At 37.7% G+C, this 27,682-nt stretch overlaps 1 protein-coding gene across 1 annotated transcript in view; it reads right to left on the bottom strand.

Moving 5' to 3' along the window:
• The window catches only part of sertad2b (SERTA domain containing 2b), a 67,594-nt gene extending 55,167 nt beyond the window's left edge, over nt 1-12,427 (bottom strand). The window contains exons 1-2 of the mRNA XM_061745312.1: nt 12,390-12,427; nt 12,250-12,295 (exon numbers count right to left, since the gene is read on the bottom strand). The gene's annotated coding sequence lies outside the window, so the exon portion shown is untranslated. The remainder of the gene's footprint in view (nt 1-12,249; nt 12,296-12,389) is intronic.
• Nucleotides 12,428-27,682: the final 15,255 nt, after the last annotated feature.

Below are 27,682 nucleotides of genomic sequence, written 5' to 3'. Positions count from 1 at the left end.
ATTTTTATATTTTATTTGTATTTATTTATAATCGATTTATAATTTTTCCTTATTTATTTATTTTATTTATCCTATTTATTTACTTATTTTTGTTTATTTATTTATTTTATTTATCCTATTTATTTACTTTTTTGCTGCTGTCTCTCTCTGTCCTTCCTTTTCTCTTCTCTTCTCTTCTCTCCTCCCTCATCCCTTTCTCTCTCATTTCTTCCTGCGTTAATACTGACTCCCCCCTTTTAACCTTTTTTTCAATTATTATTTATTTATTCATTTATTTATTTTTCATTTTATTTGTCCTATTTATTTATTTTTATTGATTTATTCATTTATTTTTATTTATTTATCCTATTTATTTTTATTTTTTATTTTATTTATCCTATTTATTTATTTATCCTATTTATTCATTTATTTTTATTTATTTATCCTATTTATTTATTTATTTATTTATTTATCCTATTTATTCATTTATTTTTATTTATTTATTTATTCATATATTTATTTTTATTTATTGTATGTATTTATTGTTTATCTGAATGGAGCTGCAGAGGTGGAGGAGAGGGGGGTAAACGGGGGTAAAGAGGGGGGTAAAGAGGGGGTAAAGAGGGGGTAAACGGGGGTAAAGAGGGGGTTCCCCACGTCCCAGCTGTCGGACTGACAGGGCGGGGACGTGCATTATGTTCCTGAGCAGAGAGAGAGAGGGGGGGGGGGGGGGCGGCTCCTTCTCACGACACAAAAAACAGTGTAAATTATCAAGATTAGGACACAAAGGCCTTAATGTGTCTTTTCATTTACTCTAAAGATCTCAGGGTGATTTCTGACCCCGGGTTGGTCGACGCCGCGGAGCAACGATAGGGTACCAGAGGTGTCAAGTAATAAAGTACAAATACTTCGTTACTTAAGCAGAAATGTTGGTTATCTATACTTCACTGGAGTAATTATTTTTCAGACGACTTTTTACTTTTACTCCTTACATTTTCACACAATTATCTGTACTTTTTACTCCTTACATTTTAAAAACAGCCTCGTTACTCTATTTCATTTGGGCCTTTAAAGAATAAAAGAACGAAGAAAGGAAGAATGAAAAGAAGGAAAGACAGAAGGAAGGAAGGGAGAAAAGATGGATGGAAGGAAGGAAGGAAGGAAGGAAGGAAGGAAGGAAGGAAGGAAGGAAGGAAGGAAGGAAGGAAGGAAGGAAGGAAGGAAGGAAACAAGGAAAGAAGAGAGGAAGGGAGAAAAGAGTAAGGGAAGAAGGAAGGAGAGAGCAGGATGAAGGAAGGAAGGATGGAAGGACGAAAGGAAGGAAGGAAGGAAGGAAGGAAGGAAGGAAGGAAGGAAGGAAGGAAGGAAGGAAGGAAGGAAAGAAGGAAGGAAGGATGAAAAGAAGGAAGGAAGGAAGGAAGGAAGGAAGGAAGGAAGGAAGGAAGGAAGGAAGGAAGGAAGGAAGGAAGGAAGGAAGGAAGGAAGGAAGGAAGGAAGGAAGGAAGGATGAAAAGAAGGAAGGAAGGAAGGAAGGAAGGAAGGAAGGAAGGAAGGAAGGAAGGAAGGAAGGAAGGAAGGAAGGAAGGATGAAAAGAAGGAAGGAAGGAAGGGAGAAAACAAGGAAAGAAGGAAGGAGAGAGCAGGATGAAGGAAGGAAGGAAGGATGGAAGGATGGAAGGAAGGAAGGAAGGAAGGAAAGAGGAAGGGAAGAAGGAAGGAGAGAGCAGGATGAAGGAAGGAAGGAAGGAAGGAAGGAAGGAAGGAAGGAAGGAAGGAAGGAAGGAAGGAAGGAAGGAAGGAGAGAGCAGGATGAAGGAAGGAAGGAAGGAAGGAAGGAAGGAAGGAAGGAAGGAAGGAAGGAAGGAAGGAAGGAAGGAAGGAAGGAAGGAAGGAAGGAAGGAAGGAAGGAAGGAAAGAGGAAGGGAAGAAGGAAGGAGAGAGCAGGATGAAGGAAGGAAGGAAGGAAGGAAGGAAGGAAGGAAGGAAGGAAGGAAGGAGAGAGCAGGATGAAGGAAGGAAGGAAGGAAGGAAGGAAGGAAGGAAGGAAGGAAGGAAGGAAGGAAGGAAGGAAGGAAGGAAGGAAGGAAGGAAGGAAGGAAGGAAGGAAGGAAGGAAGGAAGGAAGGAAGGAAGGAAGGAAGGAAGGAAAACTACCAGTTAAATTGCTCCATCCGGATAGAGTGAATTTGGTTGTGGTTGTTTCAGATGTTCTTGTCCAGTTTTGTTCTTACATCCGTTCCCTCAGATTCCTGCAACTAAACTTGGATGTACATTCCAATAAAGGTTAGGATAAATGATAACATGAACATGAAGTTTGACTTTTTGCACCATTACAATACTTATAGGCAACTAGTCATCATATCTGCTGCTCTCTGAAACACATGTTAATGCTCAATAGTACACATATATGCTTCTTTAATATATTTATATTAACACATGTTAATGCTCAATACTACACATATATGCTTCTTTAATATATTTATATTAACACATGTTAATGCTCAATAGTACACATATATGCTTCTTTAATATATTTATATTAACACATGTTAATGCTCAATAGTACACATATATGCTTCTTTAATATATTTACATGTGAACATGTGATTTTAACTCGCTTTAACAAACAGAAACCAGCAGTAATCCCCTCAGAAAGCTGGAAGAGCTGATTCTCCAGCTGTTACGGACGATACTTTCCTGTTTCCTCCGGTCACCAAACTCTCAGGTAATCACTGTTTTATTCAAATGACGAGTTGAAAACGGTTTATTCTGACTCAGAATACACCAGACGGGTTTTACTGAATTTATTTACTTTACACAGATGTTTAAACAGAAATGCTGATCAATGACCGACCTATCTATCTATCTATCTATCTATCTATCTATCTATCTATCTATCTATCTATCTATCTATCTATCTATCTATCTATCTATCTATCTATCTATCTATCTATCTATCTATCTATCTATCTATCTATCTATCTATCTATCTATCTCTCTGTCCATCCATCCGTCCATCCATCCGTCCGTCCATCTATCTGATATCAGCATCACTGACATGGACCTGATGCTTCATCAATCACAACGATATGCAAATATTATTCATATAACTATAATTAAATACAGACACATGCAGATGCACCAAAACATTAAATCAGATGAAAATACAAATAGTTTACAAAACTGTACATTAACCAGAGGAAGAACTGCTGATACCAGATTCTGTCACCATGGTAACGGACTCTCAGTGATCCGAGTCTGAGACCTGGAGAGACCGGAGACCGGGACCAGGACCACTAAAAAGTGGATTTGAGACCTACAAGTCTCGCTAAATAAAACACCAACGGTCTGACTCAGCATTAGAGTTACTGAGGTTTATATGCGACACAGAAACGTACAAACATCTGGAAGATTCAGAGCAAAACTACACAGATGAATCAGAGCAGAATTATTGAACTGAGGCACCCGTAACAAACAGAAGGCCTTACAAGCACACCAAGTTAAGATTCATATAAGTGATCATGGTAAGACCATATCCAGCTCCATGGCCCCTGCACTTTGTTTCCCTGACAGTGTGTCCTATGAAACATCCATTTCTTTTAGGGGTGGCTGCAGCTGAAGATGTGGAGTAGCTGCACCTCCAGTCCACATGTTGAAGAACAGAAATAGCATGGAGTAAGCAGCGCTTCTGACTGTGTGGGCCAATGTGGTTTGTAAAACACCTGCCGTCAACAAGACCAAAAAAACGACTTATTTCTTTTACAGTTCTTGGCCTATAGGGATGTACACAGGTATCCTTCTACTGAGCCTAGGAAACACCTGTTCCATCAAACACACCAATGCTGGAGATCCAGGCATGGACTGGATCATCAACTTTTGCACTGGTTACACGACTGCTCTACTTTCTGAGACACATCTCCCCTTAAAGGTATTGTGACATGAAAAACACATTTTTCTTGATTTTTTGTGTTTTGTTGGGTGTCTTGACATCAATTACACCCAAAAAACAACAAACTTTTAACATTCAGTGTATTGTGTGCTTTCTGGGATTTTCTGCATAACTATGCAAAAACGGCGCATGTGGTTTGGTGGCGGGCCGTTACGTAACGGTACGCTAAATCACCGCCCCCTCCACCCAGCTCCCTGCCTCCTCTCCTCTCCAGCGCACCATAAAGGCTGATTTATGGTTCCGCGTTACACCGACGCAGAGCCTACGGCGTAGGGTTACGCGGTGACGCGCACCGTACGCTGAACCCTACGGCGTAGGCTCTGCGTCGATTTAACGCGGAACCATAAATCAGGCTTAACACGCAGCTGTTTAGAGCCTCTTTTGTTCTAATCACCGGAGGAAAACTGCTAAGAACACCCGCGGCCACTGACTGGACTTAAGATAAGGGGACACTGCTGCTTGCATGCCTTTATTTTTATGATTGTTTGCGGTGGACTACTTCGCCCTGCTGCTTTTCCGTGCTTCGCCTGTCACTCCCGGCTTAACTCTCCGACGCCGCTGTGAGCGTATGGCTGGAGGAGGAGGAGGTTGGGAGGAGGAGCGGCGCAATGATTGACAGGAAAGGGGGGAAAGGAAGCGTTTTTCACGGCGCAAAAAAACACTGTAATAAAAAGCCAGGAATGGAGTACTAGAGTGAAGTTTTTCTTGTTACACTCTTTTAGACACATTTGAGGGATGTTGGCCAAGACTTTTAATAGTGTTAAAAGCATGTTAAAAATGATGTCACAATACCTTTAAATAGTAACCTGAGCTTACGCAGTAGTTTGGTTTTAGAACTGATAAGCATACTAGTATTTAAGTTTCCGATATGGATGAGCTAGAAAGTCATGCAGTAAAAAAAAAGCCAAAATCCAAAAGCCAAATCAGTCTCCAGCTGCACGTGAGGTCTTAAAAATGATTTGTAACATTAGAGGAAAAGGGGGTTGCTTGTGGGCCTGAGAATACCATCCCACCTGATAACCCCAGAACACCAACTGCCGCAAAAATAATTCTGTTTTGTACGTGTGGGCCGCAGGACTGCATAGCAACTCCCGACCAAATGAGGAGAAGACACTCAGCTAGCTGTACATGTAATAGTAAGAGAAATGGTGTGTATTTACAGAGTAAATCTTTCATTTTGCACAGAGTACGTTTAGGTCCGCCAGGATCAGGGATCGACTACTTGGGTCTGCGCCCAGAGCGAACGAGCGCGGCGTGATCATTTATCCTGACGCGTCCCGGCGGCCGGGGAGGTCGGTGCCGCTCGGGCTTGCGACATCATAATATATATATATATATATATATATATATATATATATATATATATATATATATATATATATATCAGAAAGGTTAAGAACCCCTGCTGTAGAGGGACTGATAGACTTCCCAAAACAGACAGCATCATGACGAAAGCAGATTATGAGGAGCATGGGTTTGGACGAGTGTTCCAAATGAGCAATGGCCGTAAGCATCCCTTCAATCTACCCCTGACCACAACCAGAACATTTGTGGCTGGTTCTGAAAGAACACTCACAAAGTTGAGTCAACTTCACCTGTTCGCCGCTATGTCCAATTTATTATTATTATTATTATTATTATTATTATTATTATTATATATATATTTTTTTTTAAAGTATTTGATTCCTTCCGCAGGCCAGCACGCAGCTCCTGAAGCTCCGGCCTGCAAACATGCACGAGAGAGAAAAAAGGGGGCCAGCACAAGAAACTACAGGAACGATGGACAAAAATGAGGCTGCAAAAACTTGACCTGACTGATGAACCCGGATGGCGGTCAGGGGGGTCATGTGGGGTCGTGTGGGGTCATTTAGGGTCACAGTGGGGTCATGTGGGGTCATTTAGGGTCATGTGGGGTCATTTAGGGTCACGGTGGGGTCATGTGGGGTCATTTAGGGTCATGTGGGGTCATTTAGGGTCACGGTGGGGTCATGTGGGGTCATGTGGGGTCATGTGGGGTCATTTAGGGTCACGGTGGGGTCACGGTGGGTTCATGTGGGGTCATGTGGGGTCACGGTGGGGTCACAGTGGGGTCACGGTGGAGTCATATGGGGTCACGGTGGGGTCATGGGGGGTCACGGTGGGGTCATGTGGGGTCATGTGGGGTCATGGTGGGGTCATAGGGGGTCATGTGGGGTCATGTGGGGTCATGTGGGGTCATGGTGGGGTCATAGGGGGTCATGTGGGGTCATGTGGGGTCATGTGGGGTCATGGTGGGGTCATAGGGGGTCATGTGGGGTCATGTGGGGTCACGGTGGGGTCATAGGGGGTCATGTGGGGTCATGGTGGGGTCATAGGGGGTCATGTGGGGTCATGTGGGGTCATGTGGGGTCACGGTGGGGTCATGTAGGGTCATGTGGGGTCATGTGGGGTCACGGTGGGGTCATGGGGGGTCATGTGGGGTCACGGTGGGGTCATGGGGTCACGGTTGGGTCATGGGGGGGTCATGTGGGGTCATATGGGGTCATATGGGGTCATGGGGGGGTCATGTGGGGTCATGGGGGGTCATGTGGGGTCACGGTGGGGTCATGGGGGGTCATGTGGGGTCATGTGGGGTCATGGGGGGTCATGTGGGGTCACGGTGGGGTCATGGGGTCACGGTTGGGTCATGGGGGGGTCATGTGGGGTCATATGGGGTCATATGGGGTCATATGGGGTCATGGGGGGGTCATGTGGGGTCACGGTTGGGTCATGGGGGGGTCATGTGGAGTCATGTGGGGTCATATGGGTCATGGTGGGGTCATGGTGGGGTCACGCGGTCATGGTGGGGTCATGGTGGGGTCACGCGGTCATGGTGGGGTCATGGTGGGGTCATGGTGGGGTCATGGTGGGGTCATGGTGGGGTCATGGTGGGGTCATATGGGTCATGGTGGGGTCATGGTGGGGTCATGGTGGGGTCATGGTGGGGTCATATGGGTCATGGTGGGGTCATGGTGGGGTCATGGTGGGGTCATGGTGGGGTCATGGTGGGGTCATATGGGTCATGGTGGGGTCATGGTGGGGTCACGCGGTCACGGTGGGGTCATGGTGGGGTCATGGTAGGGTCATGGTGGGGTCACGCGGACCAAAATCTTCCTCCACTCAGAAGAAACTAGAACCGTTTTGGTCCCGATCACGGGACTCTTGCAGGGTTTTGAGCTCTGAACTTTTACTTATGTAAGGCTGGTGTAGAGTTAAGCCTTACCTTATTAAATTAAACCTTTTTGGGGTGGTGAGTAGGATAAACACGGGGAAACTTCTGCTGAGTTCCAGTGTACTTTAATGTCCCTCAACAGTGTAGGATTTTAGAACATCAACACAGCACCTAGTGCCGTACTGTGCTGTATCACTCCGCCCAATCTAAAACATATTAACTACAGATAAACTGACTAGTGTCATTATAGTCCCTGATTTACATCAGAATATAAAGAATATATTTATAAAATAATCAACCCTGAATTACCAAAATAACCTTCTTAACAAAAATAAATCTCCTCTTACACTTATAAGGTGAGCATGAATCAACCTTTTTTATGATGTAAAATTGTATGTATTTATTTACTTGTATTTATTTATTTAATTGTAGTTGTTAAATTTCTGGAATAGAAAAAAGTTAAATCATACATGAGATAAACTATTCAGTTACTTGTATGAAACTGAAGATCATAATGCAAACCTGACATTTACTTTTAGTTCAGTTTGTGGAAAATGTTTGGCCTGGCTTTCTCTTTAAAACTTAAACAGTTAAAAAGCATTACAAACTGTAACAATAGGGCAAACGCACAGCATTGTTTTGTATTTTGTCTTTCAAATAAAAGACCATTTTTTCCAGTCACATGTTCCTCATTCAAGGTTGTTAAAAAAATACTGCTATAATATCGTATCGTTATAGTGACCTCAGTATCGTGTATCGTACCGTATCGTGACATTAGTGTATCGTTACTCCCCTACCTTTAGGACACGGTGTTACTCTTTAACTGTGGTCCAGTCTGATGTTGTCGAGTCACAGCTGATCGGTACGTGACGTAACAGAACTGCATATTAATGCTTTCAGTGTTTCAGTGGACAGAGAGTCCGATGTCACGCAGTGCTGCGATAGTCGGACGCTCACGTGCAGTTAGGACACGGTGTTACCGTGAACTCGGACCGTTCGCACCCGAGTCCCAGCCTCATTTTTTAATTAGCTTAACGCAGCATCTGCATGTGGGGACCTGGCAGGGGGGCCCGGGGGGCCCGGGTTCAGAGACCGGGGCTGAGGTTTCCTGCAGTGGAGCTGCCACCGTAGTGAGGGATTATCCTGCGGTGATGCATCACAACCATCATCACAACCACTCCATCCTCTATTTATAGTTATACTCTCTCTCTCTCTCTCTCTCTCTCTCTCTCTCTCTCTCTCTCTCTCTCTCTCTCTCTCTCTCTCTCCCTCCATCAGATTCTCCAGCCTGTATTCCGACAGCAGGACTGATAAAAACTGAAACCAGTCATGGAGGAAACTCCACCATCCCCGACCTTTAACATGTTGAAGTTTCTCCACCAGTGAAACCAAACAGCTGATCTCCTGTTAGCTGCAAAGCATTCTGGGAGGAACCCTGATGTCCGAGGTGATGGATCAACATCAGTCAGAGGAATAAACAACAACAACAACAACAATCAGACCAGTATCCAGAGGTGGATGTAGGAAATCTGGGGGCCAGGGCAAAGGCCGGCATGGGCCCCCACAAAGCACCCGGTCAATTATACACATTATACACATGTATTATTTTTACTGTATATCATTTTAATTTCATTCATTCTGTATATCATTTTAATGTATATCATTAAGAGGAATACGGTGGAAAGTAACTAAACTATTCAGATTTTGTCTAAATGACACACTGCTGGTAGAAACTACTTTTTTCATTTCCATTTTTATAGTAGTTCTTATTTTTTTTATTATTCTCTTATTTATTTTAATGGTTTTATTATTTTAATTAGGATCTTTTTTTAGTGATGGAAACACCTTTTTCAAACTGTTTTTTCTGTTGTTGTAACAGCTCGGCTGTATTGTGAATGACGCCGGTACCTCAGTAAACTTCTGACTTTAAAATAAATAGCTAAATAAGACAATTTGCATTGATTTCACTAGATAACGATAGTAATCAACGTAAATGTTTTGTTTTCTTCCTCTTTACCGCTGAGCTTCTTTCCATCCTTGTGTTGTTTTCTCTTCTCGATTACTCTCCTCTTCCTCTCGTTTGTTTTGCCATAACACGATACGCATTCTGCTGGCATTTTAGCAAGAGGATTTTAATCATAAATATGACTAATACACGTAAATAAGTAATAACTGTTTGAATCATAAGTTTGTGAGGGTTTTTACAGGACCTTTAGGAACTTGGGGCAGCAAAGTATCAACATCCAACACAGCTCTAGTCAGCGACTCTTGCTCGAATTGCAATAAAAACTTGTTGTTTTTAGCCGTTCTGCAGCGTCTTTGGGGGTCGTCTTTGACGCTGCAGTCTGAGGGCGTTAGAGGATGTTGGTGCGTCTCTCTCAGACTGCAGGAGAACCGTGAACCGTGAACGTTGGTCGTCTGTTCATTTCTCCAGCCAGAAGCACCGACCCCGACACCTTAATCTGGATTAGCGGCTAAATTAGAAGCCGGGCTGCTGGTGAATATAATCCTGTTGACGGAGTCGCGCCGGCACCGTGGACGTTTGACGGCGGTCGCTCTTCCTCGGCCCCCGGTGTGACCGCGCTGTGACATCCAGACCACTAGGGGGCGGAAGAGACGCTGTTTGGCAGGAAATGATGCTGTAGGAGCCATATTTTATTTTATTCTTTGGTAAATTCTTCTTCCAAACAGCTAGGGGGCAGTATTTATTTATTTATGTATGTATTTATTTATGAGACTTTACTGACAGTGGAGTCATGCTGGTTATTTAAATAGATTATAATTTAACACGGTGTTACTGATGAAAGGGGAACCGTTTTCGACCGTGCTCTGTGTTAAATTACGTTTTTTCTACTTTATTCACACATATTGTTACGTTGATAAAGACTGTTATTAAAAAGCGGTTGTCATCAAACCATCAAGAATCCCGTTGATCTTATTTAGTGGAGTAAACGTCAAAATAATATAATCAGCCACCAGTAGCGCTGGAATATTAGATTTAGTCGCTACAGATTCTGACAAAGACAAAGTCCTGACGTAGATAATCCCAGTCAGCGATGTTTAAAAGGGTTTGTTTTCTTCTTAAAGTGAAACAGATCAGTGCAGCTCCATAAATCACCTGAAAGGGTTTTTGAACTCAAACTAAATCAAACAAAATTCAAACAAAATCTGCAACAAATTACAGTCGACTCTTGCACCAGTCAATCAGGCCGACTTACATCCCAATGTCTTAATGTTTTTCAGCGTTATTGTATTTATATTTATTGTACATACAGTATTTATTGCACTGTTTTTATGCAATTTTGCATAAAGTTGTTTTTGTTATTTCTAGCACTCCCCTTCCCCTCAAAGCGCTTATGCTCTTTGTTCAGGCTGCATTTGTAAATGAAAATTGGTTCTTAAATTGCTTGCCTGGGTAAATAAAGGTTAAATAAAAAATAAAATAAAAACTCCCCACACATTATCACACCAAATAAAAAACGCCTGGACATTTGGTGCAAAAACAGGCAAAAAACAATGAAAACAAAGTCCAGGACTGACACACTTTTTTGTAAATATGTAAAATAGTTCAAAGTTCAAATTGTTGATGTGAAATTGTTTGTTCAGGTCATTTCAGAGTTCTTATCCTGCAATAAATTTAAAAAATCCAAATCCGTTTTTTATCTTTTCCCTCCTTTAAACAGTTATTACTCAGTCAGAACACACAGTAATGTTGAATAACTGCAGATATTGAAAGTTGAAGTTATATTGGGGAAAAAAATGGACAGCAGCACTGATTCTTTGCACATTTGACAATTCTACAGCTATAAAATCAAAATAAATCCAGGCGGCCTGAATGTAATTACAGATATAGGAGGGTTAAATAAGATAAGATTGTAAATAATAGGGGATCCCCTGCAAGATCGTGCACGAGCCCTCCAAAAAGCTAGAAACAGCCCTGGAGTCCCGTTAAACAGAAACAGAAACAGATTAAACACGTTCCCGTTTACTGGTTTATCTACAACCTTTGACTTCTAACAATTCATAAATTAACTTCCCAACAACCCGTAGTCGTGGGAAAACATCTCTGCAGGATCCTGGAGCGACGACAGAGAAACCAGACGAACTTAGAGCAGGAAAATGTGAAAGTGAAGCAGTTTGAGCATCAGCACATCAGGAACATCAGGAACATCAGGAACATCAGGAACATCAGGACACATCTGTCCGGCGTGATGCTTTAGCAGCTTAAAAACAACCGGTTACATAATACAGGAGCAGCAGCCCAGCAGGAAATACATCTGACTCTTTTCTGACTGAAAACAGTCGTTTATTTCAGACAAAACAACAGAAATGTGTCCAAACTGGACTCAGTGAGGATTATTAGTATCACCAATCTGCCTCTTTTTTCTTAATAACAAGGTTTATAAGACATGAAAAGATAATATCCACTGGAAACCATACTGTTGTAAACTTCCAACTTAATTAACTCGTTACAACACTTTCTGCACCACTTCAGTACAAGGAGTCCCACTTTATTATAATGATATAAGTCATATTTGACTATTTAAAAATGCACAAACTTAAACCCTAAAAATAATTCCATGGCAGTTTGGCATCCGCACTTGACTCCAACCTGTAAAAATGCACTTTATGCACCTTAAAACTTTTATATTCTTTATATTTCTTGTATCTGTTTGCACTGTCTTGCACTTGGACGGAGATGCTGCTTTTAATGTCACTGTACCCACAAATAGTGACAATAAAGTATTCTATTCTATTCATATTCATCATTATAATGAAGCCGATCTGGAGAACATAATCGATTCGTATGATAGATGAAGTTTCTTTTCTGTGTGTGGTAGATATCAGCTTGAAACACATTGAAACCCTAAAAAAACATCATTTTTCTATGGCAGTTTGGCGTCCGCACCTGTGTAACGGGAATCCCACTCAGTGGACTTCAGAAAACCCCGCTCAATAATCAATAAATCAGACATATCTGCTATTTATCAGACCAAAAGTGACTTTGTTAACCCGTTTAACATGGAAGTGAGCAGAGAAACCAGCAGAAAACAGCAGAGAAACGCATAGAAACGCAGATAACCGCAGAAACTTGCAGCCAGCTGATCGGATCCTGCAGGAGTTCCACTCACCCTCAGTAGCAGACACGTCCAGCACGAGGTTAAAGTGCAAAGATGGCTGTGGAGGAAGCGAAAAAAGGCCGTAAATCTCTCTTCCAGGGGGGGACCAGCTCACTCCATCGCCCGCCGGGACGTTGAACGTCTTATTTTACCTGAAAAGCCGCAGATTTACGGACAGATTCTGGTTCCGTCTGCAGAGCACTGGTGCTGCGTTCACGGGCCGTGGGAAAATACAGCTGCGGCCCGAACTGTGCTGGTTAGTTAGTTAGTTAGTTAGTTAGTTAGTTAGTTAGTTAGTTAGTTAGTTAGTTAGTTAGTTAGTTAGTTAGTTAGTTAGTTAGTTAGTTAGTTAGTTAGTTAGTTAGTTAGTTGGTCAATTATAAGCATGAAAATCAATGAGCAAGATAATAAACATTTACAGGTTTTACTTTGGTCAACATTGTGATTATTTTGACAGGTCTGGACTTGAAGCAGAAGGATTATCTTAACCACCTTTTAACATAATAGAATATGCAAAAAGAACAAGGAAGTATCATGAGGCTACACAAAATAATAATAATAATAATCATAATAATTATAACAATATTATTATAATTATTATTATAATTATAATAATAATAATAATTATTATTATTATTATTATTATTATTATTATTATTATTATTATTATTAATAATAATAATAACAATACTAATAGTAATAATAATAATAATAATAATAATAATGAAAGCTGCAAGCAGCGATGAACGGTCCTCCACCCTTGTGCACGTTCAGGCTGCAGTGGAAGCTTGTATGACTTGATGTAGATTCTTCAGGCCTGGACATTTAGTGGATGAAACCACCCATCAAATATCGACCAATCAGAAGAAGGGGCGGATAATGTTCACCAATTATGGTCAAGGACTCAATACCGAGTCCCATGACACCACCCACGACTCTTTATGTCAAACCATTCAAAAGTTATGGCAGAGAAAAGTTTTCCGGGGGGGCGCTGTTGAGCCGTTAGGCCACGCCCATTAATGCAAACCATTAAATATAAAATGTATCACCAGGCCTGGCTTGTGTGCAAAATTTGGTGACTTTTGGAGAACTATCAAATATGGACCAATCAGATGAAGGGGGGGCGCGCTTTTTGGCGTCTAGCGTCGCCACGGTAACGCTTTTGAAAGAGAAAAGTAATGGCCGTCGTCGAAGGATGGAGACGCACATTTTGATGTGTAACACATCTGGGTGCACGTTACGGTTCGGGCCGTATTAACTGCAGAAGGAATGGCATAAATTTCGCCAAAATTACGCGATTAATTCAAAATGTTCAAAATGGCCGACTTCCTGTTGGGTTTGGGCCATGGCTCCAAGAAACTTTTCTTTAAGCTGTGTACTGATACAGGTGTGTACCGATTTTCGTGCATGTACGTCAAACCGTATCGTGGGGCTTGAGGAATAAAGTTTTCTAGGGTGCGCTGTTGAGCCGTTAGGCCACGCCCCCTTTTGACACTATTAGAATACGTCATTTCAAGTCACATGGGACGTGCGTGCCAAATTTCACAACTTTTCGAGTAAGTTATGCGCCTCAAAAACACAACTGTTTTCAGATAAAATAATTATTATCTTTCTGATTTTAATAGGGCTTTGCACAAGCCTTGCTGGTGCTCGGTACCTAAAAATAGAAATAAAAAAATAAAAATAAAAAGTGTAGTGCCATAAATAGAATTATATGGATAGAAAAGAAACAAGTGTTATGTAAAGTGTTATGTAATATTGCACAGTTATTGCACAATCCGGTTTGTTGTTGGTCAGACTGACTGATTTTCACTCTTCATAACAGAGTTCTGTCTTACTTTATTTATTTCATGTCAGGCGTAAAAATGGTACTATTCATTATTTTATCAGTGGATGTTTTGTTACGCTGTTTTTATGCACTAAATACGACTTTCTTTTATTTTTTTATTTCATTTATTTATTTTTTCCTTTTTTTCTTTTTTTCTTTAATTTTCTTTTTTATTTATTTATTTTTTATTTATTTATTTTTTGTTTATTTTTTATTTATTTTTATCATTTATTTTTATTATTATTATTACATGATCGCGGAATTATTCTATTGGGATTTAAAATCGGAATAAAACAGCCACTTATTTCAGAATTAAGTTTAATTCGGAATGGCCATTTTGATTTGGAATTAGGTGTTTACATGGTCATTTTTACTCATTTTAAATCAGGTTTAATTTTAATTCTGAATTAAAGAGGAATTAAACTTCCCATGTAAACGCACTGAATGTTTTTTTCATTTTAGAGCCAATTCCCTCACACGTCCATTTTATTCCCACGGTCCGTGAACGCAGCAGCAGTCAGAGCGTGACAGACAGGCGGCGCGGTGACTCACAGCTGACTCAGCTAGCCCCGCCCACACCGGGCCGCTCCACCAATCAGGAGGCGGGATGCCCCGCCCACGTGGCTCTGCGGACCAATGAGCAGCCAGAACCGGCTCCACGCAGGAAACACTGGCCCACTGGCCGGGGAGAGTGGGAGGAAGAACACGGAACATTCTCACCGGAAACACAATTTATATTTATATTTATATCACATTATTCACTTTATAACTATATATGACATTATTCACCAACTATGGAATCATTATCAACACTTTGAGTTCATCATATTCATATTTTTTACTTTATACCCTCCCCTGCATCATGTGTGTGTTGAGTTACTGCTGCTGCACTAAGTGAGTTTCTCCATTGAGGGAGAAATAAAGGATAATCTAATCTAAATAATCTAAATAATTATATATATATATATTATATATATATTATGGCATGCCGTTCAGGAAATTAATATTTGAATATATTGAATGAAACTCCGAATATATTGAATCAACCTTGAATATATTGAATGAACCTTGAATATATTGAATGAAACTCAAAATATATTGAATGAACCCCGAATATATTGAGTGAAACTCTGAATATATTGAATGCACCTTGAATATATTGAATGAACCTTGAATATATTGAATGAACCTTGAATATATTGAATGAACCTTGAATATATTGAATGAACCTTGAATATATTGAATGAAACCCTGGATATATTGAATGCACCTTGAATATATTGAATGAACCTTGAAATATATTAAATGAACCTTGAATATATTGAATGAAACTCCGAATATATTGAATGAACCCCGAATATATTGAATGAACCTTTAATATATTGAATGAAACTCTGAATATATTGAATGAAACTCTGAATATATTGAATGAACCTTGAATATATTGAATGAAACTCTGAATATATTGAATGAATCTTGAATATATTGAATTAAACTCAGAATATATTAAATGAATCTTGAATATATTGAATGAACCTTGAATATATTGAATGAACCTTGAATATATTGAATGAACCTTGAATATGTTGAATGAACCTTGACTGACGTCATCATTACCGCCATCTTGTACATCATATTTGCTGCTGCTATATATATATATATATATATATATTTACATATATACAGCAGGCCAGATGTGGGGCTGTTAATCCTTATTAACCTCTTACCTGGTTAGTATATACTCTTACCTGGTTAGTATAAACTCTTACCTGGTTAGTATAAACTCTTACCTGGTTAGTATAAACTCTTACCTGGTTAGTATTAACTCTTACCTAGTATAAACTCTTACCTGGTTAGTATAAACTCTTACCTGGTTAGTATAAACTCTTATAAACTCTTACCTGGTTAGTATATACTCTTACCTGGTTAGTATAAACTCTTACCTGGTTAGTATAAACTTTTACCTGGTTAGTATTAACTCTTACCTAGTTAGTATAAACTCTTACCTGGTTAGTATTAACTCTTACCTGGTTAGTATAAACTTTTACCTGGTTAGTATAAACTCTTACCTGGTTAGTATAAACTCTTACCTGGTTAGTATAAACTCTTATAAACTCTTACCTGGTTAGTATATACTCTTACCTGGTTAGTATAAACTCTTACCTGGTTAGTATTAACTCTTACCTGGTTAGTATTAACTCTTACCTGGTTAGTATAAACTCTTACCTGGTTAGTATTAACTCTTACCTGGTTAGTATTAACTCTTACCTGGTTAGTATTAACTCTTACCTGGTTAGTATAAACTCTTACCGGGTTAGTATAAACTCTTATAAACTCTTACCTGGTTAGTATAAACTCTTATAAACTCTTACCTGGTTAGTATTAACTCTTACCTGGTTAGTATAAACTCTTACCTGGTTAGTATAAACTCTTACCTGGTTGGTATTAACTCTTATAAACTCTTACCTGGTTAGTATAAACTCTTACCTGGTTAGTATAAACTCTTATAAACTCTTACCTGGTTAGTATAAACTCTTACCGGGTTAGTATAAACTCTTATAAACTCTTACCTGGTTAGTATAAACTCTTATAAACTCTTACCTGGTTAGTATAAACTCTTACCGGGTTAGTATAAACTCTTATAAACTCTTACCTGGTTAGTATAAACTCTTATAAACTCTTACCTGGTTAGTATTAACTCTTACCTGGTTAGTATAAACTCTTACCTGGTTAGTATAAACTCTTACCTGGTTGGTATTAACTCTTATAAACTCTTACCTGGTTAGTATAAACTCTTACCTGGTTAGTATAAACTCTTACTTGGTTAGTATAAACTCTTATAAACTCTTACCTGGTTAGTATAAACTCTTACTTGGTTAGTATAAACTCTTACTTGGTTAGTATAAACTCTTATAAACTCTTACCTGGTTAGTATAAACTCTTACTTGGTTAGTATAAACTCTTACCTGGTTAGTATAAACTCTTATAAACTCTTACCTGGTTGGTATTAACTCTTACCTGGTTGGTATTAACTCTTATAAACTCTTACCTGGTTAGTATAAACTCTTACCTGGTTAGTATAAACTCTTACTTGGTTAGTATAAACTCTTATAAACTCTTACTTGGTTAGTATAAACTCTTACCTGGTTAGTATAAACTCTTACCTGGTTAGTATAAACTCTTACCTGGTTAGTATTAACTCTTATCTGGTTAGTATAAACTCTTACCTGGTTAGTATTAACTCTTATCTGGTTAGTATAAACTCTTACCTGGTTAGTATTAACTCTTATAAACTCTTACCTAGTTAGTATAAACTCTTACTTGGTTAGTATAAACTCTTACTTGGTTAGTATAAACTCTTACCTGGTTAGTATAAACTCTTACTTGGTTAGTATAAACTCTTACTTGGTTAGTATAAACTCTTATAAACTCTTACCTGGTTAGTATAAACTCTTACCTGGTTAGTATAAACTCTTATAAACTCTTACTTGGTTAGTATAAACTCTTACCTGGTTAGTATAAACTCTTATAAACTCTTACCTGGTTAGTATAAACTCTTACCTGGTTAGTATAAACTCTTATAAACTCTTACTTGGTTAGTATAAACTCTTACCTGGTTAGTATAAACTCTTATAAACTCTTACCTGGTTAGTATAAACTCTTACTTGGTTAGTATAAACTCTTACCTGGTTAGTATAAACTCTTACCTGGTTAGTATTAACTCTTACCTGGTTAGTATTAACTCTTATCTGGTTAGTATAAACTCTTACCTGGTTAGTATTAACTCTTATCTGGTTAGTATAAACTCTTACCTGGTTAGTATAAACTCTTATAAACTCTTACCTGGTTAGTATAAACTCTTACCTGGTTAGTATAAACTCTTATAAACTCTTACTTGGTTAGTATAAACTCTTACCTGGTTAGTATAAACTCTTATAAACTCTTACCTGGTTAGTATAAACTCTTACTTGGTTAGTATAAACTCTTACCTGGTTAGTATAAACTCTTACCTGGTTAGTATTAACTCTTACCTGGTTAGTATTAACTCTTATCTGGTTAGTATAAACTCTTACCTGGTTAGTATTAACTCTTATCTGGTTAGTATAAACTCTTACCTGGTTAGTATTAACTCTTATAAACTCTTACCTAGTTAGTATAAACTCTTACTTGGTTAGTATAAACTCTTACTTGGTTAGTATAAACTCTTACCTGGTTAGTATAAACTCTTACTTGGTTAGTATAAACTCTTACTTGGTTAGTATAAACTCTTATAAACTCTTACCTGGTTAGTATAAACTCTTACCTGGTTAGTATAAACTCTTATAAACTCTTACTTGGTTAGTATAAACTCTTACCTGGTTAGTATAAACTCTTATAAACTCTTACCTGGTTAGTATAAACTCTTACCTGGTTAGTATAAACTCTTATAAACTCTTACTTGGTTAGTATAAACTCTTACCTGGTTAGTATAAACTCTTATAAACTCTTACCTGGTTAGTATAAACTCTTACTTGGTTAGTATAAACTCTTACCTGGTTAGTATAAACTCTTACCTGGTTAGTATTAACTCTTACCTGGTTAGTATTAACTCTTATCTGGTTAGTATAAACTCTTACCTGGTTAGTATTAACTCTTATCTGGTTAGTATAAACTCTTACCTGGTTAGTATAAACTCTTATAAACTCTTACCTGGTTAGTATAAACTCTTACCTGGTTAGTATAAACTCTTATAAACTCTTACTTGGTTAGTATAAACTCTTACCTGGTTAGTATAAACTCTTATAAACTCTTACCTGGTTAGTATAAACTCTTACTTGGTTAGTATAAACTCTTACCTGGTTAGTATAAACTCTTACCTGGTTAGTATTAACTCTTACCTGGTTAGTATTAACTCTTATCTGGTTAGTATAAACTCTTACCTGGTTAGTATTAACTCTTATCTGGTTAGTATAAACTCTTACCTGGTTAGTATTAACTCTTATAAACTCTTACCTAGTTAGTATAAACTCTTACTTGGTTAGTATAAACTCTTACCTGGTTAGTATAAACTCTTATAAACTCTTACCTGGTTAGTATAAACTCTTACCTGGTTAGTATAAACTCTTATAAACTCTTACCTGGTTAGTATAAACTCTTACCTGGTTAGTATTAACTCTTATCTGGTTAGTATTAACTCTTATCTAGTTAGTATAAACTCTTACCTGGTTAATATTAACTCTTATCTGGTTAGTATAAACTCTTATAAACTCTTACTTGGTTAGTATAAACTCTTATAAACTCTTACCTGGTTAGTATAAACTCTTACCTGGTTAGTATAAACTCTTACCTGGTTAGTATAAACTCTTACCTGGTTAGTATTAACTCTTATCTGGTTAGTATAAACTCTTACCTGGTTAGTATAAACTCTTACCTGGTTAGTATTAACTCTTATCTGGTTAGTATAAACTCTTACCTGGTTAGTATTAACTCTTATAAACTCTTACCTAGTTAGTATAAACTCTTACCTGGTTAATATTAACTCTTACCTGGTTAGTATAAACTCTTACTTGGTTAGTATAAACTCTTACCTGGTTAGTATAAACTCTTATAAACTCTTACCTGGTTAGTATAAACTCTTATAAACTCTTACCTGGTTAGTATAAACTCTTACTTGGTTAGTATAAACTCTTACCTGGTTAGTATAAACTCTTACTTGGTTAGTATAAACTCTTACCTGGTTAGTATAAACTCTTATAAACTCTTACCTGGTTAGTATAAACTCTTATAAACTCTTACCTGGTTAGTATAAACTCTTATAAACTCTTACCTGGTTAGTATAAACTCTTACCTGGTTAGTATAAACTCTTACTTGTTAGACCCTGGCCTAGGGGAGCCAAGGGTACAACAAAAAGCAGGGGAGACGCAGTACTCAAAATACTATAAATGTATTAAATAAGCAAAGGTAAATAACCAAACGAACAAATGAGTGAGCAAACAAACAGATGAGGTGTGGAAGTCAGTAATCAGTAGTGTAGTGTGTGTATGCATCAGTGGAATGTATGTGGGTGCATGTTGGATGTATTAACAGAAATGATGAAAAAGGTGCATAGTGGGAGAGGGGTAGAGGAGAACTGAATACAACAGAACTCCCTCAGGGACTGGGGAGACAGGCTTTTATACTGGGTGTCGGCCACCCGGGCCCAGGTGCCGACACTTGGCTGATTAATGCTGGCCATGATTGCTCTGCTCCCCAGTCCACTGAAAAACAAGGAAAAAAGGATTAGGACTGAAAAGCAAAGAGAATCTAAATAACCAATATATAATATATAAAATGCTACACCAGACCAATCAAATAACACACTACCACCATATACTATGACACAATACAATAATATAATCCCATATCATATATCATATCAGGGAACCGTCACATAGTTGGTTAGTATAAACTCTTACCTGGTTAGTATCTCTTATAAACTCTTACCTAGTTAGTATAAACTCTTACCTGGTTAGTATTAACTCTTATCTGGTTAGTATAAACTCTTACCTGGTTAGTATTAACTCTTATCTGGTTAGTATAAACTCTTATCTGGTTAGTATTAACTCCAACACTGTGTAATGTGATATGAACTCATTTTCACTGCAGGAACACCAGTTTATGGGATTATGATTTCCCTCTCACAAGAGAAGTTTGTTCAAGCTCTTCTGTAGTTGAATGTGAGCAGGGAAAGCCTGTTTTTTTATGTTTTTATCAGAGATAAAGCACGTAAAGTTAATACGCGCGCACGTAGAGCAACATTTTGGCGCTCACAAGTTTCGCGAGAGCGCGTGAAACTTTTTAGTGAGTGCATAAACGTTTTACGTGCTCCCGTAAACAACTTTACGTGCTCACTTAAAGGTTTTATGCACGCGCGTAAAAACACCATTATATATATAAAAAAATCGGTGTCCCTTTATGGGCTCCGTACAAAAATTCTAAGTGAGCGCCTAAAAGTTGTTCTACGTGAGCACGTAAAGGTAATAGGTGCGGGCGTGAAGCTTTTACGCGCGCACGTATTACCTTTACGTGCTCACGTAGAACAACCTTTACGCGCTCACTTAGAAGTTTTGCGAGAGCGCGTGAAACTTTTTAGTGAGTGCATAAACGTTTTACGTGCTCACGTAAACAACTTTACGTGCTCACTTAGGCCGCGTTCAGACTGCAGGCAAATATCCGATTTTTAGCCCATCCAGATTGAAACTGGATGACTCTTTTGAAGTCTGAACAGTCCCAAACCGCATGAGATCCAATTTTTGCAAACCAGATGGAAACCACCTCCGGGAGGTAGTTTCATATCGCATTCATATCGCATTTGGGCAGATGCATCTCAGTCTGAACATCCAAACACTCAGATGGGATATGACTGTCCCAGACGCTCCAAACCACCCGCCCATTTCCAGTTGTGGAGCTACTCATCCTTTCACAGAGAGCATGTACAATCTCTGATGTCACGTCAAAAACTATTATTTGTAGTTTGAGTGTTGCAAATTCACATTACAAATCATGTTTTAATAGCAGAAAAAAGACCGCATTTCCACGTAGGTGCGGGTCGCCCCGTACCCTACGCCGTAGGCTCTGCGTTGGTGTAACGCAGAACCATAAATCAGCCTTCAGTCGCGCTGTGAGCCTGAACCTGCAGCTCATCAGCCCCTCTCCTCCTAGGAGGAGAGGTTATGGAGCGGGGCTGCCAGTTGTTCATTGCTGGTTCATTTTGTTAACTCTGAGCTTTGTTGGTTGGTTTGTTAGTTTGCTGGTGGTTTTGTTCTGAACACTTTTCTCTGTTTCTCATTTTGCTGGGACGCCGGGTTCCTCCGCCGAGACACAACTTTTGCGGTATGCGTTCATTGTTATGTCTAAAAATGATGCGCAGTGCCGACCCAATCAGAAACGGTACAGATATTTGGGGATTTTTTTATATATAAAAAAAATACATGACTTCACACAATACACGCGCTGGGTGACGCCTCCGCTCCGACGTCGTTGCTACGGCAACCCGTCAGATCAGTCAATGATGTGGCCCAGTCTGAACAGAGCCAGATCCGATATGGACACTTGCTAAAACCAGTGGACAGTCAGCCCTGAAAATCTGATATGAGAAGGAATCAGATATGAATCAGATTTGCCTGCAGTCTGAACGCGACCTTAAAGGTTTTAAGTGTGCGCATAAAAGTCATTATATATATAAAAAACTAATCCGTGTCCCTTTAGGGGCTCCGTACGTCCATGACAACTGTACGGGGGAATGTTTTCTCAGGTATAATTAACTATAATGAATTATAACCTCCCTGTGAACTGGAGGGTTTGTAATATTAATAATAATATTCTTCTTAAAGAAGAATAATCAAGTCTAATAAAGCAGATAAACTCTTTGGACTTTGAATTTAGATATGAATGTAGAATGCGGATATATAGATGTATATTATGGATATAGATATGTTATCTGTATTGATTTTTCATTTTTTTTGCAGGACTTTGTTGGGCTGTTTGATTACGGCCTGATGATCAATATACTCAGTGAACATTTATTAATATTTGTAGATATATAGATAGATGTATATTATGGATATAGATATGTTATATGTAGGTATTTATATATATATATATATATATATATATATATATATATATATATATATATATATATATATATATATATATATATATATATATATATAATGAGTAGTATTATACGTACTGTATTTGTGTATCTATATCTCTATTAATATATATTGATTTATAGTTATATGTAGATATGTGGATATATAGATTTATAGTAATATTTATGTATATAATTGGAGGTAAATATATGAACCAATATATATATCATATCTACTCTTATATAGTTATTCAAGTATATTGTTGTACCATTGCTGTCTATTGTTCTCTATTATATTGTAGTATTATAGTAAAGTAATGATAATGTAATACTATACTTTATAATTACTTCTATTATTACATACATACGAAGTAGCAACTAAATGCTGGGAGTTTGTTTTGTTTTCTTTCGTTTGCCTTGATTGGTTTTGATTTTGACTATATATGTATTCTGTTTTTTCACTTTTTTGTACGCTTTTTTACCATGCATGTTTGAAATCAAATCTGCAAATCAAATTTGAACTAGTATCTCTGGAAAAGTGTGAACCGAGATGTTCTGGATGAAACTGTCACACCATTTACTTTAAAAAATATATATTTTAATCACTTTGAAAACTGGTTTAGAAGACTTTTGTGGCTGAAAATAGAGAAAATGAAACAGAAACATTCTTTCAGCTTGGGTGAATTCAGATGAGAACTGATCCTGCTGCGCCCTCTGGCGGCCAGAGCCGGAACTGCAGCCGGCAGCACATGAGCAGCAACGATCAATACCAATCACGTTTGTTAATAAAATAAATATATAATATATTAAAATATATATGATATATATTGTATATTAAAAAAAAAAAAAAAAAAAAAAAAATATATATATATATATATATATATATATATATATATATATATATATATATATATATATATATATATATATATATATATATATATATCCCTTAGGTTTTTACCAACATGGTTATAACCATTAATATATATGCAGACAAGGTAGAAAGTAAAAAAAGAAAAGTATTTCCGAGCCTAATAATAAAATATATATATATATATGAAAAAAAAAATATATATATATATATACTGTATATATATATATTCAAGTCATATTTCTTTTTCTTTGAATCAAAAAAGAATATGACTATCTGTGTATGACAACAGCTATTTTTGTCAAGGTTGACATTCCCCCCTGCCTTCAGTTTCTGTCTTGTCCCGCCTGTGTCCCATCTGCCCTGATTGTGTCTGCACCTGTGTCTCGTCATGTCTCGTTATCCCTTCAGTATATCTTGTCTTGTCATACCTTTGTGCCCTGTCGGTCTGTAATGTTCTCTCCTCCATGTCTCCTCGTAGTTTTTGTCCTGATCCTGGTTTTTGTCAATCCTGCTCTGCAGCGCTTTGTTTTTGCCTTTTTTGTATTAAACCCCTTGTTTTTTGAGAACTCCTGCCTCCAGCCTCCCTCTGTCTCCTGCACTTGGGTCCTAAGAAAACCGAACCATGACAATTTTGTGTTATTTTATAACTTTGTTGTAGTTTTGGTTTTGTTTTTTTTTTTTTATTACATTTATTGGAAAGTGTTGTTATTTAAATTGCGCAATTTGTATTTTTTTTTTTTTTTTTATTATTACATGAATTGAAATTTGATTTCTTAGGAAAAAGGGACAGTTAAAATAAGCGTAGTCTTCTTTCTGTTTCCTTTCATTCAAGGAAAGAGATTTGTTGTAATTATATTGAACTGTTTTGTTTTTCTTTCAATGAATGAAATAAAGAAAATGAATGAATGAATGATGAAATCATTGACTAATAAAAACATGACAAGGGAGAAGGTTTATGTTGCTTTTATACAGAAATCATAAGCTCAAACCCTTCTGGATGTGAAAGCAGCTCAGTAAAGAGGGAGTACTTAGTATGGATGCCGCTGGAAAGGTTTTTCTTTTAAATTGCACAATTTGTAATTAGTTTTTTATTATTACATTCATTGAAATTTGATTTCTTAGGAAGAAGGGGCAGAGAAAATAGTCTTCTTTCCCTTTCATTCAAGGAAAGAGATTTGTTGTACCGTATTGTCCCGAATATTAGACGACTCCCTCTTTTTCAAGACTCAAGTTTGAAGAAAGACTTTTTGAACCCAAATTCAATTTTTATACAGAAAATAATTACAGTAAATCTAAAACAAATGATTATAACAATATATTCGAGAGAAAAAGCATGTTATTTTGACTATTTGAAATCTTTATCTTGAAGTTTGCGTCATAACTTCTCCTCAGCTGCCGGTTCACCTGCAGAACTTCCACCCTCTTTTCTACGTTTCTCCACTTTCTGTTATCTCTTCTCTTATTTTCTTCTCTTTTCTTTCTTTCTATTTTTTATTTTTCTTCTTCGTGACAGGGGTTTGCTTTGGCCTGGGGAGTTTAGTTCAGCATTTGCTTTAAAGATATCTGGCGCCATCTAGCGTTGTGAATGGGTATAACGTCTAGACCCCGAATGTAAGACGACCCCCACTTTTTTGTCTTATATTCATGCCAATACGGTAATTATATTGAACTGTTTTGTTTTTCTTTTAATGAACGAAATAAAGAAAATGAATGAATGAATGAATGAATGAATGAATGAATGAATGAATGAATGAATGATGCATCATGGTCTAATAAAACATGACAAGGGAGAAGTTTTATGTTGCTTTTATGCAGAAATCATAAGCTCAAACGCTTCTGGATGTGAAAGCAGCTCAGTAAAGAGGGAGTACTTAGTATTACCCACATCATTGTGTTTTACTGGCACATTTTTTTGTAATGTTATATATATATATATATATTTTTTTTTTAATTGTATTTATTATATATGATATATTTAAAAAATAAATAAATACATTTATATATATATATATATATATATATATATATATATATATACAAAGGTATTCCTGAGCCTGTATACTACAACAGTATAATAAAGTCCTGTAATGATAGAAGAATTTAAGTGGCCCCATCTGGCCCCCCTAGGAAACATTTTTGGAGGTGCACCTGTCTGTGAGCCACATCTCCATCCATCATCCATCCATCCATCCTTCCATCCATCCATCCTTCCATCCATCCATCCATCCATCCATCCATCCATCCTTCCATCCATCCATCCATCCATCCATCCTTCCATCCATCCATCCATCCATCCATCCATCCATCCATCCATCCATCCATCCATCCATCCATCCATCCATCCATCCATCCATCCATCCATCTATCCATCCTCCGACCCCGGCAATCCCCCCTTCTCTTGCATCATTCCCCCCCGTCCTCCAGAAACCCTTGTGCGCATGCTTAGGTTGCCGGTGCGCTCTCTCTCTCTCCATTGGCTGAGCGCGCAGCCTCTTCCCAACAGCTGAGATCCTGCACGAACCCACGCTGCTGCTGGAACCGGCTCCTGCAGAGGAGAAGATGGGGAAGAAGAGCGAGATCAACCGCCACTGTTTTCCCAATGTATTGTTGTACATGCATCCATGTTCTTTTTGTTTTTGTTTTTTGTGTTTCACTCATAGTGACATGATCATTTCTACCATTAGTCTTATTGTCCGTTAATAAACAGCTTGCCGTACACTGATACAAATATTACATAATATCTACTTTAAAAAAAAGTCAACTTTTTGCATGAGATTATTATGTAGATCAAGAAAGACTAGTCTTTGTATAAACTACTCAATTTTTTGTATGTAAATAATACATTTTGCAAGTACAGTCAACTAAAATGTCTTAAGTTTACTTTATCAAAATTAAGTTGACTTTACTTGCAAATTAATTTTGTACATACTAAAAATTAAGTAGTTTATACAAAGACTAGTTTTTCTTGATCTACATAAAAATCTCATGCGAAAAGTCGCCTTCATTTTTTTTAAAGTAGATCAAGCCAGATATTTTTTACTGTGGTTTCTACTTAAACAAATAAAGCATGTTTCATCTAAATGTTGGTCAATCTGCCCAATAGATTCAAATTGTTAAAGGAAAGGTAAATACAACAAGATCATTGCTGTTTGTGTGTAAATGGAAAGATTACTGGGATTAATTACATAAATACTGCTGGTTAAGGAAAAAATGCACAATGTCTTGTTTTTTGAACAAATGCAGATTAAGTTAAAAACTAGATGTATTCATGTAAAGCAACAAACTTCATTTTTAATTGTTAATATCACAGATTTAAATATGTTATATTTACATGCGCTTAGATTTATTTTTTTCAGTGTACCACATCTCCATCCTGCCAGGGACCCTCCCTGGCAATCCCCCCTTCTCTTGCATCATTTGCCCCCCCTCCTCCAGAAACCCTTGTGCGCATGCTCAGGTGCCGGTGCGCGCTCTCTCTCCATTGGCTGCGTGAGTCTCTTCCACGGAACAGCTGAGTCTCCACGCTGCTGGACCTGGAACCTGGAACCTGGAACCTGGAACCTGGAACCGGCTTCTGCAGAGGAAAGATGGGGAAGAAGAGCGAGATATACATATACTGTATATGCACATATATACACATGTATGTATGCATATGCATGTACGTCTATATGTGTGTATATATGCGCATATATGCACATGTATGTATGTGTATATATATATATATATATATATATATATATATATATATATATATATTAGATCAGGATTTTTTTAACTCCCCATCACTTGAGTTTGAGTTTCCCGATCCCGATTTTTCCCGATCCGATCACTTTTTTTGGCTCCCGATACATTTCCAATACTTTTTCCTGATCAGATACATTTTGGCAATTCATTAAAATTTAAAAAAAAAGAGGACTAAAAATAAATTATATATTTTCTTGTCCATTGGAGAACAACATGGACATTTATTTCAAAAAGGCTTATCAGCACTGGTGCCACAAAATGTAAAAACATGAAATTGTAAACTAAAACAAAAATTGCAGAATAGTGCAATAACAAAAATAAATACATTTAACTTCAAAAGAGGTAGTTGAATGACATCCAGTCAAACTATATACACAGTTTAAG

This window comes from Cololabis saira, chromosome 17 (genome assembly GCF_033807715.1).
Source record: "Cololabis saira isolate AMF1-May2022 chromosome 17, fColSai1.1, whole genome shotgun sequence".
Lineage (NCBI taxonomy): Eukaryota > Metazoa > Chordata > Actinopteri > Beloniformes > Belonidae > Cololabis > Cololabis saira.
Note: the sequence above shows the minus strand (reverse complement) of the source record. Positions and strands in the feature narration are given on the sequence as shown.